General features: G+C 48.2%; 1 long non-coding RNA gene across 4 annotated transcripts; it reads right to left on the bottom strand.

The window, feature by feature from the left end:
* Nucleotides 1–1380: 1380 nt before the first annotated feature.
* On the bottom strand, nucleotides 1381–19163 carry LOC134481202 (uncharacterized). 4 transcript variants are annotated; one of them, XR_010056551.1, is made up of 3 exons: nucleotides 15219–19163; nucleotides 3742–3824; nucleotides 1381–1547 (listed from the first exon to the last, which is right to left on the bottom strand). It is a non-coding gene; the product is annotated as an uncharacterized LOC134481202 (long non-coding RNA). The 4 variants fall into 4 exon arrangements; XR_010056554.1 differs by having other exon boundaries at nucleotides 18106–19163; XR_010056552.1 differs by having other exon boundaries at nucleotides 1381–3824.
* Between the last annotated feature and the right edge of the window lie 304 nt (nucleotides 19164–19467).

The raw sequence follows: 19467 nt of genomic DNA, 5'->3' as shown, positions 1-19467 counted from the left end.
TCTACTCATGGTAAGGATTCCCGAGAGAGACAGGATGAGATTCAGAGTCTTACACACGTGTGGGACTCTTGCAGCTGCCTCTTGCGTTGCCTGTCCTAGTGCCTGAGAGACACAGCTTCACCTGCTTATCATTTCAGTTGAGTAGGATTCAGGGGATGCAGGACTGGATTCTGGGGGGGGGGTCCTTGGTGCCCAACCCCTGTGTGATGGCTGTATTGGCAGTGGCCATGCTGGGACCCACTTACAAGACTCAGGGATACTCACTCTCCCTGGAGAATGATGACCTTGGGGTGTGTGTGTGTGTGTGTGTGTGTGTGTGTGTGTGTGTGTTTGTGCGTTCATGCGTACCTGCCTGCCTGCCTGCCTGCCTGCTGTATCTCACTAATTCTCAGGGCCCTTGGCTGTTAGAAATCTCAGCATCCAGTGTTTCCTTTAGGAAGCCCTTCCCTTACAGCGTTATTAGAGAGTCAGGAAAGGGAATGTGGCTAGCTGCTGTGCTCGAGTGCTTGCCTAGCATGTAGGAAGCCCTAGGTTCAGTCCTCAGTATCATATAGCCCAGAAGTGGTGATGCACACTTGTGGTGCCAGCTTGGGGAGGCAGAGACGGGAGGGTCAGAAGTTCAAGGCCACCCTCAGGTACGTAGGGATGTGACTCATGAAGGTCTCTCCTTCGTGGTTATTCTCCAGGAGTACCTGGGTGGAGAGATGGCCACATGTCCTCGAGGACCTTTTCTGAACACCAAGATGCTGGGGATAGATCCCAGGGCATGTGACACAGGCGCTCTCTCAGTGGTGTACATCCCTACCCACACACATTTAAAAAAGATTTATTTTAAAGTATGTGTATGCATTGATGTGTGTGCATGCGTGTGTATGTGTGTGCATGTGCGCGTGTGCAGGTGCAGGACAGAAGAGGCTCTCAGGCCCTCTGGAGCTGGAGTTAGAGGTGGTTGTGAGCTGCCTGAAAGAACTGCCAGGAACCAAACTTGAGTCCTTTACAATCCCTTACCCACCAGGCCGTCTCCCCAGCCACAGACACACCTTTTAAGTGTTTAATCTTTCCCGTGTCATCTGTCACACATGGAGGGAACATGTGCCTAGCTTGATCCTTTTCCCCATACAGTACAGATAAGGCAGCCAAGGCTCGGAGGGGTCAAGAAAACCCAAGGTCCCTCCTTGGTCCTTTATGAAGACCTGAATTCTAGTTTCTCCAGTATGAAATCCTTAGTTATCGATGCCCACAAGCACACATGCACTCCTGTTCCCACAGGGCTCACTCGGTCAGAGCCTCTTTCTCTAAGGGTACACACATCATGAATCCCCTTCCCTGGTCAGAGCTGCCGCTGTATCTCATGTCTTCAATGGCGGAGTCAGTCCATTATAGGGGAAGACATAATTTATTGTACCAGTTCCACTCTGCAGGCATTGAGGTAGCTCCGTCCATCCGTGTCTCCTTCCCATTGTCCCTCTTGACCCCAGAAGGGCTGGGCTGCCTCCAGCTCCCTGGTTTGTCAGAAGTAGCAGCTCCATCAATCTAAGCCGTGTGGTCTTTAAAAATACATAACCCAAAAAAATCAGGCTCCATTAAACAAACTTATAAAATATGAATGGGACGCTTACCCTGCCCTCATCCAACGGCGTAGGGGTCAGCTCCCGGGGCATAGGGGAGTGGAGAAATTGAGATTTGTCTCCGTGTATTTAATATGGTAGGGGTCACCCTGCTAGGGATGGCGTCTTTAGTTCAATTAAATCGTACATCCTAGGCGGGAAAGACAACAGTACTTAGCTCACCATGAAGAACCATCAATGTGTGATCCAGTGTGGTGTCTGTCTGTCTGTGTACATCTGTACTCAGGCGTGCCCGTAAAAACCTCACACTAAATCAAAAGGATTTAGCAGGCATCTGCGCAGGGCTAGGAGTTCAAGGTCAGGGCCAGAAAAGCCCATCACTTGCTCTAAACACCTGGTTGGGCCACTGTTTGCTTGGTGACCCTTGGACGTATTGCTTAACCTCCCCCACTCCCCTCCGTACCTCCATTTCTTCTTCTGGAAAACAGAGGGGATGGTTCCTATATGCTGGGTGGTTGTGGAGACCGAGTACGTCTTACAGATAAGGCACGAGGCCCCCAGCACAGGGGCGGACGCCATTGTGGATGAGTAGGCAGTGCCTGCTGTTAGTCTCTCAGAGTTATAGCCTCTAGAAATGCTGTACCAGACGGAAGAAACGAGCAGCAAGGCACAGCCATCTCCTTCTGACACCCTCCACCCCCACTGATGGGAGTACTTGGGTCTAGAACATTCCGCTTATCTTTCTCCATGGACGCGCGTGTCCTCCGGCACACGCCCTGCACTCTTTTGCACTGGAAGTGATTCTGTGGCACGGCTCTCCCGTTTTACAGCTTGATTTTATTTTTATTGAACACACCCTCTCTGGCTTAGTCTGCTAGGTCCGTCGCAGTGAAGAACGAGGGCCGGGTAGTTTCAACAGCAGGCTTTGGGTAGACATGATTCCCTGAGTTAGTAAGAGGACCAACCCATCTTGCAGAAGACCCTGCTTGGTTTCCAGCACCCACAGGGTGGCTCACAGCCATCCCTAACTTCAGTTCCAGGGGAATGAGTACCGGGCACACATGATGCACAGACACAAATGCAGACAAAGCACCCATGCGCACAAAAGAAAAGTGTAGGTTGATGTCTATATGCAGGTGAGGGCTGGCACAAGTTAGGTCAAGGCCAATGAATGGACAGTAAAAAGTAAGGTGGGGACAACGTTTTTGTATGGGAGAGAAGGGGAAGGTCAACCCAGATCTGGTGGTCTTGAATGGCCCTAGGTGGTTATGAATATTCCTTAAGGGATGGATTTCTATAGGTCAATTTATCTTACCTAGGAGGGCGGTTTATATCTTTATCAATTGGTTGTGAGTTTATGGTGTGGATGTATTGTGGATTGAAAATTTAACACATAACTCTGATTGCTAAATTACAGTTTATTGAGTCCTGATTTCACCGGGTAGTTGGGAGTTTATACCTTAACTACCAGAGGGTGGTTGCTGGGAGTGTGGGCAGAATCCGGGGCAGGGAGCCGCCATAGGCCAGCCTCTGCTGGACTCCTAGAGCCCTGATTTTAGGTTAGTTCAATATGGCCCTCCCGTGCCAAAGCTAACTCTAGAGAGCAGCATGGCAAGGTGCCATGCTGGAACCGTGGACCGCCTGGGTCAGAAAGTACTTGGGATCAGTGTGTAGCCACGAGATAAAGATACCCTGCAGTGCCATGTGGCCCTAGGATAAAAGGTTCCGCCTTTTTAAAATATTCACCACAGCAAAAAGCAAGTAATCTTAAGAACAAAACTTAAAAAGAAAAATACAGCCCGGGTTCATGGTCATAAAGTGTTCACTGGGCCGGACTTCTGGAGACAGGGCAGTCCCTGTGAAGGAGATGGCAGGGCTAGTTCCTGTGTTTTCAGGCTCAATCCTCCCAGCCAGTCTGTCCTCTTCCCTCCCCTCCCCTTCTAGGGATATCTCGGGGCTCCATTCCCCAGCCTCTGTCTTACCTTTTTGTCTGCCTCTGAGTGGACTCCTTGTGTGATGGAGTCTTCCACAGAAAGTCGGGTCCTACCTCTTATGTGCTTACAAAGCAGGGCCACCCCAGGGATCCCGTCACCGAAGGCAATCTGTTACACGGTCACCTAAGGTATTTCCAAAGGGATTTCCAAAAAAGGGATAAATCGACTTAGAAACTGACCTGGCTCTCATCTCTTTAGGTTTCTCATTTTCTCGTTGGATGTAGCTACTCGCAGCACAAGAAGCTCTTGAGTGTCACAGGGACTGAAACGAAGCAGCCAACAGTCATTTTTAGCAAAAGCGCCCTGACTTTGGTTTGATTGCTTTGCTTTCATTCTAGGGCATCAACGTGTTGTTTTCTGTGAGCTTGCCTCCACCCCCTCCCCTCGGTCCTGACTCCTGCGCATGCCCTCTGCTCATCTTTCTGCCACGGGTTCCTGCTTCCTCTTCCGGTTTCCTACCCATCATGCTTCACAAGGAACCAGCGAGGACTGTCTTAGTTCTTCTGGATCCAGCACGTATCTTACCCTACGGTTTGGACCCATTGAATTTTCCCCATCTTAGTGGCAACTCTGCTCACTCACCTTCCCCTGAATTATGAGTGCCACGCTCCTTTTCCCCCCTGGAGCTCCCTCTGTCTCCTCTGGATGTTAAAAATTTAAATCCATGGTCCCTTCTCTTGCATTTTGTTGCCTTTTTCCTCAATGGCTCCCTGGCCTTTTATTCCTCTCTTTACCAGGAAGTACTAGGACTCTGCTTCTGATTACAGCCTTGGCTGCTTCCGTTTTGACTTCTCTCACCCATGGCCTTCCCGTTATTGCTGTCTTGCTGGTGGCCACCCGTTCTCAGGATTTCCCCTAGGCCTTGAGTTAGGCCTGAGAATTCCATTTCTCAGCAACTGTTCACTGTTTGATACCTTGAGTCCCGAAGCTCCCGTTTCTCAGACTAGCTTGAGATGCTGGGAAACTTACCATCCTAAGGGCCTTGTTGACCTTCGACTCTGAAATGTTCCCCAGAGGCTCCTGTTTTCAGGGTTTGGTCCCTAGCTGGCAGTGCTAATTTGAAGGCATCAGGAGGAGCCTTTAAAAGGCCAGGGTGGAAGAAGTAGGCCTCTAGGAGCAGGCTCTGAGCATTGTACCACCCTCCCCTGCTTTCTTGTCTGTGGTGATGGAGAAATCACAGCTACCCACTTCTGTGAACATTTCCATGTCCCACTATTCTGAACCCCTGACAATCCCAAGTCAAATTCGTCCTTTTAAAGTTGTATGGTCAGGGTGCTGCTGTAAGTGTGGGTGAGAGTCTGGGAGACACCTGTTGATGTTGTCAGGTTCTTGTGGCCCTGGCACGAGACTGGACAATAGAAACAGGCAGTCTATTGAGAGAAGTGCAGTCCTGAAAGCCAATATGGGCTTCTGAGCTGGGGAAGGTGGTACAGACCCTCAGGCACAGGGCCTTTTATAACTCACATACACAGCATGTGCCTTCTGCCCCTGTGTCTCTTGACTCGTGGAAGGCTCCCTGTTTCTCAAATTTAGCCCAGGTGGGGAAGGGTTTCCGGGGATTTCCATCAGCTGGCTTCGTTCACGGCTTAATCTTGATGTCCTCTCCTCATTCCTTTCCCTCTCCTCTTGCCACAGAGGCACAAAAGCGGCCCTAACAGTCCCCTAACCTGGGATGGAGATGAGGTGGTGATAAAAACTTCTGCTGGCAGCCCTGATGGAGACTAGAATGGGTGTGTGGAGGGGTCATGGATTAGAGAACTTCAGAATCTGCTCCCACCCCTCCAAACCTTGAACTGGTGTTATCAAGAGAGTAAAATTTTCTCTCTAGAGTCCAGTGTCCCAGGAATGCAGTGGATGAAGCTCTCTCTCCCTAGGGTCTATATATGTTCATGTTAATTCATCTACAGGGAAGTCTGAGATGCACTGGGAATTCTGGGAACCCTTTGGCTTACGAGGGGCTCCCATAGTGCCTGGGACTGTTGGTGCCCTTCTAGCATGTTCTATGAGGAAGCCTGGCTTGTTCTCTGAATCCGCTTTCTGGGCTTACTGGAAACGCATGTCGGCGAACCGAGGGTTTAAATTCGAAGGGGGAAAAGTCGTTCCCATTGTAAGGGCTGCTTGAAGACTAGAGTGGAGCAGGTATGTATTTCCATATGGGCTTCATTAGGGAGTGTATGCACGCACGTGTGAGCACGCACACACACAAGAAAGAGAAACAGCTACAGTACAGGAAGGCTCATTAAAAGCCTGGGAAAGGTTAGCCCATTTGCAGGCTGTACATCTTAATCTCCCCACATGGCACGCGAACCTGGAAAGAGAATCAATGACCAGAGAGACCCTGGCTTCCTTCCAAGACCCAGATCAAGTAGACCTTACCTTTCCCACCGGCTACCCCTCATTAGCTCGAGATATTAACCCAGGGAACCTCCTCTCCCAGGGGGCTCCGGGACATGCGGGAGGGGACTAGCAACCAAGTAGGGATTCAAGGCTCCATTGGCCAACAGGTGTTCCTGCGGCTGGGCCCCTGGCAATGAGGGTGTAGAAGCTCAGAGCTGGTTCCTGCTTCCAGAGGTGCTGATGGGTGAGGTAGCTGCTCACCTGCTGCCAGCTGGCTTCCATTGGGCTGAGAGCTTCCTGTGGCCTCATCAATCCCAGGAGTTGGAGGCCTTTGGGTCCCTTATTCTTCCTGCACACATTGCTAGATCTTTGGCTCTCTGAAGCAACACAAAGATGTGGACAAGGCTGGACTCTGCCAGCCCCTGCTATTCTGGGCTAGATCCTGTACCAAAGCACTTAAAGATGGGACTCAGGCTGGAAATGTGGCTCAGCTCAGTTAAGGGCACCCCAACTTTAGTGCCCAGATCACAGCCACCTGTAACTCCAGCTCCACAGAATCTAATGCCATCTTGTGGCCTCTCTGGGCACTGCACTGACATGCACGCACCCCTATATAGACACACGGTAAAAAATTAAAAATACAAAAAGGTTTTAAAAAGACATTAATCTGCTCATCCTTCAGTGCCCCAGTTTCTCCATGTGAAGGGGCATTGTTCCTGTGTGTGTGTAATTCTATGAGTTTCTTAGCACTGACAGGATTAAGGGGAGAGGAAAGATGTCCTGGCTAGTTTTATGCCACAAGTTAAAGTCACCGGGGAGGAGGGACCCTCAATTGAGAAAATGTCTCCATAAAAGGCAAGCCTGTAGGTCATTTTCTTAATTAGTGAGCCTGAGAAAGTAGGCAGGAGTTTGTGGGAATGTTCTGGGTGGAGAATACTATCTTCAGATGCCTTCCAAAGTGTGGGCCTCCAGCAAAACCCAAACTTCCGCAAAACAAAACAAAACAACCCAAAGCACACACTTTATTTCATTCCACACATCCCTCAGATCTACCTCAGAGAGATTCATCGTGAATTTTAGTGGGGAAGGTATCACAGAGTTAGCCTCTGGCAGTATGTACTCTACCCTCCTTGCCAGTACCTATGGCAGACATCAACAATCAATTGCTGCACTTGTCTACACAGAGCTCAGATGTGCAGCCTCATAGGCAGGCACTGAGTGGCCAGAATGATTGTCGTGCTTGGCCACAGCTTGGGTGCCAAGGTTGCTCCAGGCAGTTCTGTTCTGAACAAGTAGGCTCATCAGCGATGATGATGGCCATGAAGACAGCTATATCTGCTTTGTCCTTTTCTGAGAGCAGACACTAATATTAACTCTGACAGGTTCAGAAAAAGGCCTAGGCCTGGTTGCTTCAAAGGTAGAATGGAGGAAGCCTCCTGGATGTGACTGCTTTGACAAACCAGACCAAACCAGACCAGACCAGACCAAACCAAACTAAACCAGATCAGACTAGACCAGACCAGACCAGACCAAACCAGATCAGACTAGACCAAACCAGACCAGACCAAACTAAAATCAAAACATTGAAAACATCTAATAAGAAAGGAAAGAGAGGTGGAACAGACACACCTGCCCTCACCCAGCTTCTCACCTGTGACCTCAGAAGAGAGAGGCCAGTGGACACTCACTATCTCACCCAAGCCAGTGCACACAGAACTAACTGACCTGGAAGCACACAGCCAAGGTCGGAGGCCGCAGTGACCTCCACCAGAGGTAGCATCCTCCTGCCTGCACCTTTGCTGGAAGCTCTAGGAGATTCCCACAGGGCTTGCAGCAGGTGGGGCTGCAGATGGCTCATCACCCCTGGGTGTGGAGATTCCACCTGAGGGTTTCCTGGGCTGGAAACTGTGAATCGATCTCTCAGTATGGGTGCAGTTGAGAGGAGGGGGATTCTGGAGCCAGAGACAATAAAGCTGAACTTCCCTTCTGAACCTCAAAGACTGGCAGTTCTCCTCAGGTCCAGTTTTTGGTCTCACCCAAGGTCTACCTAGAAGAGGGACACTTAACGAATGGTTAATGGGACTCTTGGACTAAATCACTGTGGCCTCCCTTCTGCAGGGCCAGAGTCCTGAGGTCTCCACTGTATGCTCTCGGGAGATTTCACAAAAACCACGATCCTGTGACCTCAGTCACTCCCTTGAGAGAATGGCCTTTCTGTATTCTCGCTGCCTTATGCTTCCTTCTTGGGATCTCTTTCCAAGTCAGTTATCTATGAGTTCCTGATGAAGGCTTTGCTTCCGGGACACCAACTATGGAAATCAGGCCACCCATGAAAGGCAGCCCTGGGCTCTGCTTTACCTGTTATAAAACTAACCATAGGAGAGGTGGGGTGATGGCTCAGTACGTGGGGTGCTTGCCATGCAAGCAGGAAGGGCTGAGTTTGACCTGGAGAACCCACGTTATAAAGAGGGGAGGGGCTGGAGTGACGGCCCCACAGTTATGAGCACTGGGTGCCCTTCAGAGGACCCAGTTTTATTCCCAGCACACATGGCAGCTCCCGTCCTTCTGTAACACCAGGTACAGGAATACAGTGCCCTCTGATGGCCTCCACGGGTACTGAAGACAGAGATGCACATATAACTGAGAAACCTGCGCGTGTGTGTGCGCATGCGCACACTCAGGTACACGCAGGCTTCTCTAGAGCAGCGGTTCTCAGCCTTCCTAACGCTGTGACCTTTAACACAGTTCCTCGTGCTGTGGTGACCCCCAACCATAAAATTATCTTTTCTGCTACGTCATGACTGAAATTTGAAACAGAATAGAATTATACTTATTACTTATATATTTTACATATTTATGTATTATAAATCACTTATGTACTTATATATTACTTATTAATATGTTTATTATAGATATACATATATAATTTATTATATACATAATAAATATAATTTATTAGAATGCCTTATGGGCTGAAGTTGTGGTCCAGCTAGTCCCGAACATGGCTAACAAAATCTAGAATGGGGTAGTGTTCAGTCCGTGAGGCTGGATGTCTCAGTTGGTCGTCACTGTGCACTGGGATCTGGAAGAAGCAGGCTCTAATGCCAGCGGAGGAGTGGACTTGCCAGTGAGAGCGAGGGCAAGCAGTCAAGGAAAGCAAGTGTCCCTCTCTTCCATGTCCTTTATAGAGGCACCAGTAGAAGGCTTGGCCCAGATTTGAGGTGGGTTTTTCTACCTGAAAAGATCCTGATGGAGTGTAGGTCTTCCCACTTTGAATAATTCAATTAAGAAAAATCCCACACCGGTGTATCCCGCCGCCTGGGTGGTAATTAATTCAAGATGTAGTCAAGTTGACGGGCGGCGAAGAATAGTCCTCATGTATATACAAACAGACAGACAGACAGACAGACAGACAGACAGACAGAGGTCTTTAAATAAATCCTGGTGTGGCAGATAGGGGAGAAGAGAGAGTTCTGGGGCAGTTACTTCATGGATTGAAAGGAACCGGGATCGGGAGAAAGTCAAGGAGATGAGTTGAAGACGGGTGTGCAGGAAGAGGCCTTGTGTGCTGTGCGGAGTCCTTTGGATTGGAGCCTACGAGCAAAGCATCACGTGACCAGAAAGACCGGCCCGGGGAAGCCTGTCTTACAGCCATGCCTCCAGCAGTGTGTGTGCTGATAAAGGCCCCCAAGGAGGGGACTTCAGCAAGACGCGGGGGGTTAGGGTGAGATTAGAGTTGATTTAGCTCCACCGCTTACTTTACAGATGGGGGAGCTGAGGCCTAGGCGTTTGCTTGGCCCGTGTTCCTCCCATGAGGCCGTGCTGAGAAGTTGCTGTCAGTCTGTGCAGGAGCTCCAGCCTGCTGCCAATTGGCCTTGCCAAGACTGTTCAGGATTTAGTAGGCTGTGAGAATGCTTTCCGGCTGGGAGCATCCAATGGGGGCCCCCACCCAGGCTGCACAGTCCGGCTTCTCCATGCTGGGCTCTCGTACAGCCCGGCTGGAGTCGGATGTATGCTTCCCAAAATGCTTTAATTCTGGAAATAATTAGTATGGCTGGGTGTTTTCCTATTGGATTTGGAAAACTAGAAACCTTGGTTTATGATGTAGCCTCTCCTATACTCACATAGGGTCCCTTCCTTCCTCCCTTCCTTCCTTCCTTCCTTCCTTCCTTCCTTCCTTCCTCCCTCCCTCCCTCCCTCCCTTCCTTCCTTCCTTCCTTCCTTCTCCCCTCTCTCCCTCCCTCCTCCCTCCCTTTCTCCCCTCTTTCCCTCCCCTCTCTCCCCTACACTCCACCCCCACTCTCTCTAAACTCTTTTCCTCTCTTTCCTTGCATCCTCTCCTTTTCTTTTCCAGGTCCTCTTCCAGCATCCAAGGCTACAGTACCACAAGCTGGGTTCAAGAGTATAGTCCTCTGAACATCTACTACTTCTCAGATCATCTTCTCTGCCTGACATTGTGCCAGGCACTGGCCCTGGGCACTAGAGTGTCAGAGGAGACGTAAAAGACTGAGTTTCTTATCTCCTGCTTAAGGTTCCCGTTCAGGGGCGGGGCTTGGAGTTCTCTCTGTCTCTCTCTGTCTGTCTCTCTGTTTCCATCTCTCTGTCTCTTTCTGTGTCTCTCTGTCTCTCTGTCTCTGTCTCTCTCTTTGTCTCTGTCTGTCTCTCCATCTCTGTCTGTCTGTCTCTATCTCTGTCTCTCTCTCTGTGTGTGTCTCTGTCTCTCTCTGTCTCTCTGTCTCTCTGTCTCTCTGTTTCTCTGTCTCTCTGTCTCTCTGTCTCTCTGTCTCTCTCTCTCTCTCTCTTTCTCTCTCTCTCTATACAAAGCCACTGGAGAGCTTTTAGAAGGTGAGGGGTACACCTATCTCATCTCAGTAGCACCAACTGGGGCATTTTCCCAGGTCCCCTGGACTCCCCTCTGACCTCTAGTTCTCACAGCACCTTGTGCTTCTGCCCCCAGCAGGCATTTGCAGAGTGTGTCTTGGATCCGGAAACTCTGTCCCTTTGTCCAGTCCTCTCTTTGTCCTTCTGTGCTCAGCTCAAAGATTGTCCCCACTTGGGAGACTATTCCTGATTCCCACCTATATTTCTCTGGTGCCTGGGTCCCCAGGTGTTCTGTGAGAGCCCCTGACACTTCCCCTTCGATGAAGGGATCACAATAGGAAGAAGGGCATTAAACTTGGGATTTGCCCCCTGTATTCCCCATCCCATGTCACTATAAACTCCTTCTACATGGGAGCTGAGACTATCTGGTTCACTTTTCAACATCCACATTTCTTCAGCATCCAGAAAGGTCTATACTGAGTGGATGAAGGACTGAGGTGTAGTGAGCCAGGAATGGATGGATAGATGACAGATGACTAGAGACGGATAAGTAAATCTGTGAGCCAGTTATTACCGGAAAAATTGGAAACGTGACCTAACTGGGGACTCTAAACTCCTGCTGCTGCCTGGACCCTACATGGATCCGAAACTCACCCAATCTTCCTTTCAATGCTTGGTCCATCAGGCACAAGCTGTCGTGAGTCTTGCCTAGTGGGAAGTGATTTTCATCCCTGAAATAGATTGCTCATGCCTTCTGGGAACTTTATGACAGGTAGGTACTGGCTTGGTAAAGAGTGCCGTTATCAATTAGTAATGTCTGCTTCAGGGGACATGGTGTAACCATTCTCTAGATGTTAGCCATGTATTCTGGGTGCAACTTCTGTCTAGTGTGGTTCCTTAGGACCCTAAGGTTAATTTCTCTCATAACTTGAAAACCCCCGAGCTGATCTATAATGTCATTTTGGGGGGCTACAACTTGGCATTTAGCCCATGTATCTCCCCGTCTCAGTCCCCTTTCTTTCTCTATCACAGCTCTGGTTTCTCCCAGACTTGGCCACAAGCCTTAGTCCCACGTGGAAAGTGAAATAGTAAATTTTACTTGATTATTTTGCCTCCTGAATCCAACCAGTAAAAGTAAATATCTCCCCCAGAGAGAAGCAAATGGGACTTGCTGTCATGCAGTTCTGGTCTGGGAACTACTTCACGGTTGCACAGGAGCCTGCTACAGCCTCCTCTCCCTCCCCATCTCAGCTGGGCACAGGAAGGTGGCTTCATCCCTAAAAGGTAGTGCCCGAGGTCTGATGAGGACAGAGTGAGCTGTTTGGCCATGTGAAGTGAGCTGGAGTGGGAGAAGGTTGAGGTCGCTGGTCCTTACTCTGACCTGCTGTTCCCAGTTTCCTTCAGCCAGTTCTCCCTTCGATTATTTTTAGCATGGAGTGGTGGACAAAGGCAGTGGGCCAGCGGGGGAAGATAGATTTCTATCTCAACCAGGCCTCTTACATGGGACCTCTGTATTTTAGTCTGTAGAGTACAGCAGATAGCCCCAGCGCTTTACCCTGTCACTGTTAAAAACACTATGCCCTGCACACCACTACCACCACCACCATCCCCCCCACCCCCCCTCCATCTCCATCTCTACCACCACCGCCATCACAACTACCAAACCCTATGGCCCCCATCATCGCCCTCTTCCCCACCAACATCATCACCATCCCCAACCCACATCCTCAGCGGTATATTTTACCACCACCATCACCGTCACGGCCACCCCTGTCATCAGCACCAGCACGGCCATCACCATCAGCGCCACCGTGTTCATCCTCCTCACTGTCATGGTCACCGTCCTCACAGTCATTCTATGGACCTCACACCGGCCCTGTTATTGTTATCCTGACTCCAAGTCCACTACTCGATCGATCACCTGCTCACCACTGCTCACAGAGGGAACGCTTTCCCCTTTGTTGTTCACAGGAGTCTGTGAGGACTCAGACTCTGCATTTTGAATGTCATTATTTCACTTTGAGGCTCAGGCAAGGCAAGCCCCGTGCCACATCAAGGTTGGTTTATTCTTTTTTTTTTTTTTTTTTGGTTCTTTTTTTTTGGAGCTGGGGACCGAACCCAGGGTCTTGCGCTTCCTAGGCAAGCGCTCTACTACTGAGCTAAATCCCCAACCCCAGGTTGGTTTATTCTTAACAAAAGTCAGGAACCCTTTCCAGATGTGTTAAGGTGCAGACCGGAAGAGTCTGGCGGGATTTTTTAGTGTCTTCAAATCTGGTGTTTGAGCATCCCCAGACTGGTGCTTGCTAATTATTTTCCTCTGTATAAAGCTGGGTGTTCAGCGATGCTTTCAAAGGGTCTTCTTGGGTCTCTTTGCGTAGGGGAAACTGAGGCTCAGAGAGACATGCCTCTCACATGGCCACAGAGAAGACAGAATCAGTCTGGTGTGACTGTTTTCTCAAGGGACCAAGAACATTCCCAAGGCGTCCCTTGGTTCGGTCGCACGCTTAGAGAGGAAACGAATTAGAGGGCAGCAGGGTCTGGAGTCACCGCCCTGGGTCGAAGTCCTCAATATTGTCTTTAGTGTTTTGTTATCCTATTTGTCAGGTGGTTTGAACTTTCTGGGCCTCAGTTTCCCTACTTTAAGAAAGGGGGTGGTGTGTGTCATAGTCCTTGCCACACGTCGGACAGTGGGATCAACTAAGTCAGTGTTCAAATCGCCTTCTCACCAGGGCTCTCAGTGTGCTTCACAGACTTGCTAATCACAGTTCTGGTAACGACATGCTATTACTACAGAATGTAGGTCACAGAGATGACATATAGAATTATCATATGGAGTGTGTTGCCTTTGATGCTAACAGCTTCTTACTCGCTATGCATCCTGTCCCATCCCTACATGGTACTTCCACACCCCTCCCAAGGCCTCTAGTAAAGTGAGTCCCGGCCCCCTTCCTCCCTCAGCTGGTAGGTTTTCAGTATGGTGAGCTACGGTGGGATGATGGAGCTTGGCACCTTCAGAAGACTGGGGCCTTGTGTCATGTGTAACTGAGAAACTAACCCCCCCCCAAGTCAAATTATTAATTAGTTGCCTTATTGACTAATTCCTGAGCACTCAGTCAGATTGAGAAAGCAATCTAATTTGGAAGGGAGATCAGCGAAAAGCCTTAGCTCATCCATTTTTCAATTGGGCTTCATTTCATTGTCTGGAAATAAAGAAACTGGAAGTGAAGCCTCTCAGCCCAACGGAGCCTGCAATGTCTGGGGCAGAGTGGATCGGTTAAACAGCCGAGGTTATGTGTGTACACATAGGTATTCAGGCACGCACAGACTTACTGACACACAGGTATACAGATACACACACCACATATACACATAGGCATACCGACACAGACACATCAGACACAGACAAACATAGACATACAAACACACACAGAGAGACATTCAGAGACACACACATAGACATACAAACACACAAAGATTTACAGGTACAGACATGCATGTACATATATAATACATACATACAGAGAGAGACATTTACACACACTCAGAGACATATGAACACACAGAGACATACAGATACAGACTTGCATACACATACATACATACATACACAGACATTCAGATGCACACAGAGACATCAGACACAGACACATATAGAAACATACAGACATACACAGACATATGGACACAAGAAACATAGACACACACACACATACAGACATACCCAGAGACATCAGACACAGACACCCATAGACATACAGACACAAGAGAGACATACAGATACACACACACATAGACAAACATACAAATACATACACATAGATATAGACATGCATACACATACATACATGCATGCATACATACACACACAGAGGCATTCGGACACACATAGATGTATAAACACACAGAGACAATACAGATACAGACATACACATAAATACATACGCACACACACAGAAACACAAAAACACACATAGAAATACACACAGGGATATATACAGACTCAGAGGCATACCCAGAATGAGAGACATACAGACATACACTTATAGACGTACACACATAGACAGACACATAGACATACAAAGACAAAGACATGAACACACAGAGAGACATACAGACACATACATACAGAGGTGCAGACATGACGCACACTCAAACATATAAGCGTGCACACACAGAAACACACAGGCCCATACATGGACGCACCTTCCCAGTTTAAGGACGTAAAAAAAGCATCTCAATGCTGACTGCCCTTGCTACGACCCAACGCTCCACCTCAGACACCTGCCATTTAGGAGAGTTGGAAGTGGAATGGGGCCTACTGTGGTTAGCTAATGTCCATCTAGGAGTAACATCTCTTACAAACACTTCCCTACTGTCCCCAAGGAGGCAAGGACTGTTTTCCGGGTATGCGGGAGGAATTCTACCTCAAGTCCCAGGAGTGACTCCCAGTCTTCACTAGCTGGAGTCTTAAACCACGCTCTGTGAGAGAAACAAATACCTTCGTTGACGGTCACTTTCTCTTTCACTTTGCACAAAGACTGAAGGGACAGTTTTTCTCATGGGTGAGAACAGAGTCCTCTGCGGCCTCTACAGGAACGGCCATACCCAGAAAGGCTGTGGAATCCAGATCCCCTCTCTGGAAACCCTCCTGCAGAGAAACCAAAGCAAACATCGTGGAAATCTGGCTTTTCATTTTGGGGGGACGTTTTCTGGCACCCCAATCCCAAACATGCTTTTGATTTGGTTTTATTTGGCAGTAGACGGAACCGTTTACTGGCTGAGGGCCACGGGGTGACAGAGCGATTCAGGTAAATGAGTTTCTGCCGTGCCTAAAATGGCCTTCAGCTTCCGCAGCTGAGCTTCTGAGAAAGAAAGCCTCTCTCTCGCTTTCCCCTAAGCCTTTTAAAAAGGATTTTTCCTCTTCCCCCTTTTTAAATCTCTTCAAGAAAGAGTTTTTTTTTTTTTCATACAGAGGGGGTCAGGGAATTAAAATCGCCAAAATATCTTAACATCAGGGTAAAAAGCATTCAATGGAATCCAAATTAGATACATTAAAGAATCTTTTTTAAAACTCTCTCTCTCTCTTCCTTCCTTCCTTTCTTTTTTCTTTCTTTCTTTCCTTCCTTCCTTCCTTCCTTCTCTTTCCTTCTTTTTTTTTCTTCCTTTTTTTCCTTTTGGCCAGGACCCTAAAAGGATCCAGAGTATGTGAAGAGAAATCTTCAGGGTTCATTTCAAATTACTAACTGTTGTAACCTGTGGAAAGCATTTACCCGCAGAGACTGCCCGCTTCTTCCCACATCCCAAATTCTTAAAATCTTTGGATGCGGTAAAACTGAAAGCCGTTAGTCCCCCAAGCTCCCAACAATCAGCCGCACAGAAACCTCATCCGCAAAACCCGTAAGTTCAGTTTTCTACCACTCCGTGGTAATTAACAACACCGTAGTAAATTAATGATCTGGAATCCATAAATGGCTCAGAACTGGAACCTTCTGGAAGGGGCTCCTGGTGGTGCCCTGGGTCCTTAACACTTTGATATTTGGGACAGAAACATTTTAGGAGGGTGTGACTTCATGACAGTCCACAGACACCTGAGCACAGCCGGGGTTACTCCACCAGCGCGTCTGTTTACCCCCGTGAGCCACAGCTCCCCAACTCTGTATTCTCTCTGATTCTCTCCTGGGCTTTTCCTCAAAGAAAACCAAACCAAAGCCTGCACGATTCTATTATATAGCTTTCTCCTTCAAAATCCTTCTTATTATAAAATAGGTGGGGATTGTCTCCAGGGTCCACGGGTCCTTGGGGTTAAGTGTACGTTTCAGGTGGGGAAGGGCATAGAGTGGAGACAGCCAGGGCCCGGCCTGTGGGATAAGGCTGATGTTGAAATAACACTTTTCTGTTTAGACAGAGAGCCAGGAAGCCTGAGTTTCACCCGGGCACTCCATACCCCTAAATCTGTTGTCGGCAGGGACAGTGGTACGGCAGCCCTTGCCTGGCATCAGCCTGGTTTTGAATTTCCTGGGTTTTTGTTGGATCATATCACCCTGACATAGTATATGTTTTTTCCCCCCTAAAACATATATCTAATTTCCTTTACCCAGAGGAAAATTAATACTTTTCCCACCAAGTTTTGAGAAAGTACGTGTTATCTTTCTCAACAGAGTATCTTCTGTTATTACTATTTTTTTTTTTTGCGAGCTAAAAAAAGAAGGTTGTCTGGGGGGGGGACATAAAACAATGTCTTACACCCACTTTATTGTTTTTTCTTTTTTTGGTCAGATGGGGGAAAAAAACCCGATCTTGATTTATTATTTCATGTAGATAAAATGTAGATATTCGAGTTTGACATTTCCCTGAGAAGTATTTCCGTCTCTGAGGTCTTAAAAAAAAATGCATTAAGAAAAAATACTTTTTCCTCTCTGTGTGTTGTGCTTGGTGGCAAACAAGAGGAGGTGCCTTTAATGCTTTTTTTTTTTTTTTTTTTTTTTACGTTTAAGATGTTATTAACTTAAAAGAATTGACTGGGAAATTATGAACTTTATAAAAGACAGACATGGCTTGCAAGTCAATTACGTTCAGCACTGTTTCTTTAAAAGCCATTCTGCCCCCCCCAAACACACACTATTTCTTTCTTCCTATAATTACAGAATGCTTTAAATGCAGGCAGTTATGTCTGACGTACCTTGTGATTTAAAGTGGGACGTTCTCAACGTCAGAGAAATGATTTCTGCATTTCGTAGCTCAGTAAAATCAAAAGCGGTTGAGAGAGAGAGAGAGAGAGAGAGAGAGAGAGAGAGAGAGAGAGAGACAACCGGATTTGTTATTTTTCTCAAATCAGCCTTGAATGTACTCCTTCTTGGGGGGTACTGGGGGTGGGGGGGACCATACACAGGGTGGATGGAATTTCAGATCAGAACAAAGTTCGAAACACATAACAGGAAAACCGGCCCTTTAATGAGAGAAATGGATAAAAAGGAAGAAAGAAAAGGCCTAATCACCAGGACCCTCCAAGATGACATTTCAGATCACATCAGAGCTACACAGCCGTGGACTGATTCATCAGAAAAAAATAAATACTTAATGGCTTCAACGAGCCCTAACTCTGAGACCCTGCTCAACACACTCTGTCCTCAAGTAGCTTTTTTATAATCTTGAAAATATTTATGGAAACGGTTCTTCCTCTGGTTTACACTGTTCACACCCTCCCCTAACCCCTTTCCTTCGTCGCCAACTGTAATTTGCTTTATTAAGAACTTTGGGGAATTGATACAGCTGACCTAAGCTATCTATCCACAGTCACTGTGGGGCGGCCAGATCTGCCTGCGAATTTAATGTTTTTTTCTCCCCCTATGAGTTTTAATGATTGAGTACATTTTTTTCCCCTTTACCTGGGAGATCAAACAATTGAAGAAAAATGTCAAAGGTTTCAATTCATGGACAGCGCTTAATGAACCCGTCAGGGTTCTCGCCGGTGGAAGCAGAGTGGGAAGCTTCGTAAATAAGCAACGCCCACACACCTTCTCCCACTCGCACAGCACACGCTCATTCGATCACCCTCTGTTAGCAATCTGGAGGACAGGAGATTAAAGTCTTTTTAGAAATTTCCAAGTCAGATCTCAACTAAAATAGGATTAAAGGGATGGGGGGGGGGAGAAAATTGCTTGTCCCCTCCTTTCCCGTTCTCCCAAAGGAGCTGAAAGAAATCGGAAGTTACTTCTCAAAGCTGTCCCCGTCTGTCTGTCCCCCGGCCTGGCCAGTGGGAGACCCTCTAAAGCCTCCTCCTTCCACAGTAAGAAGCACAAAGACGATGGGAAGGAGCCGCAGGGTGGCCCTTGGGGTCCCTTCCAGGTGCTACTCCAGGGGGCACTGTGACATCAAGAACTTTCCCAGCCGCTGCAGCTGGGCCGATCGGTCAGAGAGAACAAATCTCCAGGGCTGCAACCATTTTCTCCTCGGATGTCCCTAGCTTGTATTCTTACAAAGAAGCGGAGACCAGAACCTGCCACCCCCGACCCCCAACCTTCCGTATCGTATCTGCAGTGTTTAGTTTCTGCGCCAGTCTTTGTAAATAGTACCAGCACCTTCCCCTCCCCCAGTAAGTGTTTTCCTTTTCTCTGGATCTCTTTCCCCTCTCCAGTTTCTTCTCCTTGCTCTTCTTCCTCTTACTGCCTCCTGCAGACACACAGGGGTGGAAACACACACCTCCCATCTACCTTGGCTGCATTTTTCTGGAAGTAGCGCCGCTCTGAGAGTCTTCCTGGACTGCGCACGGCCTTTGCATCTCCAGATTTGAGCAAAGCGCTGGCTCCTGGCTCTGTATTTTCACAGATCTTTACAGTAATTATGTGGGAACTTCAAAGCAGGGCTATTTCTCTCTCTCTCTCTCTCTCTCTCTCTCTCTCTCTCTCTCTCTCTCTCTCTCTCTCTCTCTCTCTCTCCCCCCCCCCCCCCCAGTCCCACTGAAAGTCCAAACAAAAACCCGTCCGCAGACAGCGCAGAGAGCTGTGTTGAACTCAGCAGCGGGGATTTTGAACATACAATGATTAAAACGACCTCCTCAAACTTCTTAGTCGGGGGAGACTCGGTGAAGAACCAGTTTCCACTTGAAATGTTCGGATTCTGCCTCAACTTCTTACACCTCAGGGACTAGAGACCAGGAGTGGCCTTGGAGGGGGAGGCCAAGGGGAGATTTCATTAAGGTTTTCGGTAGCTGAATCTGTGGCAGACACAACCTCGCTCCTAATCAGAAG

The sequence above is a fragment of the Rattus norvegicus genome, chromosome 12, assembly GCF_036323735.1.
Source record: "Rattus norvegicus strain BN/NHsdMcwi chromosome 12, GRCr8, whole genome shotgun sequence".
Taxonomy (NCBI): Eukaryota; Metazoa; Chordata; class Mammalia; order Rodentia; family Muridae; genus Rattus; species Rattus norvegicus.
This window is presented reverse-complemented; position numbering and strand designations above follow the sequence as displayed.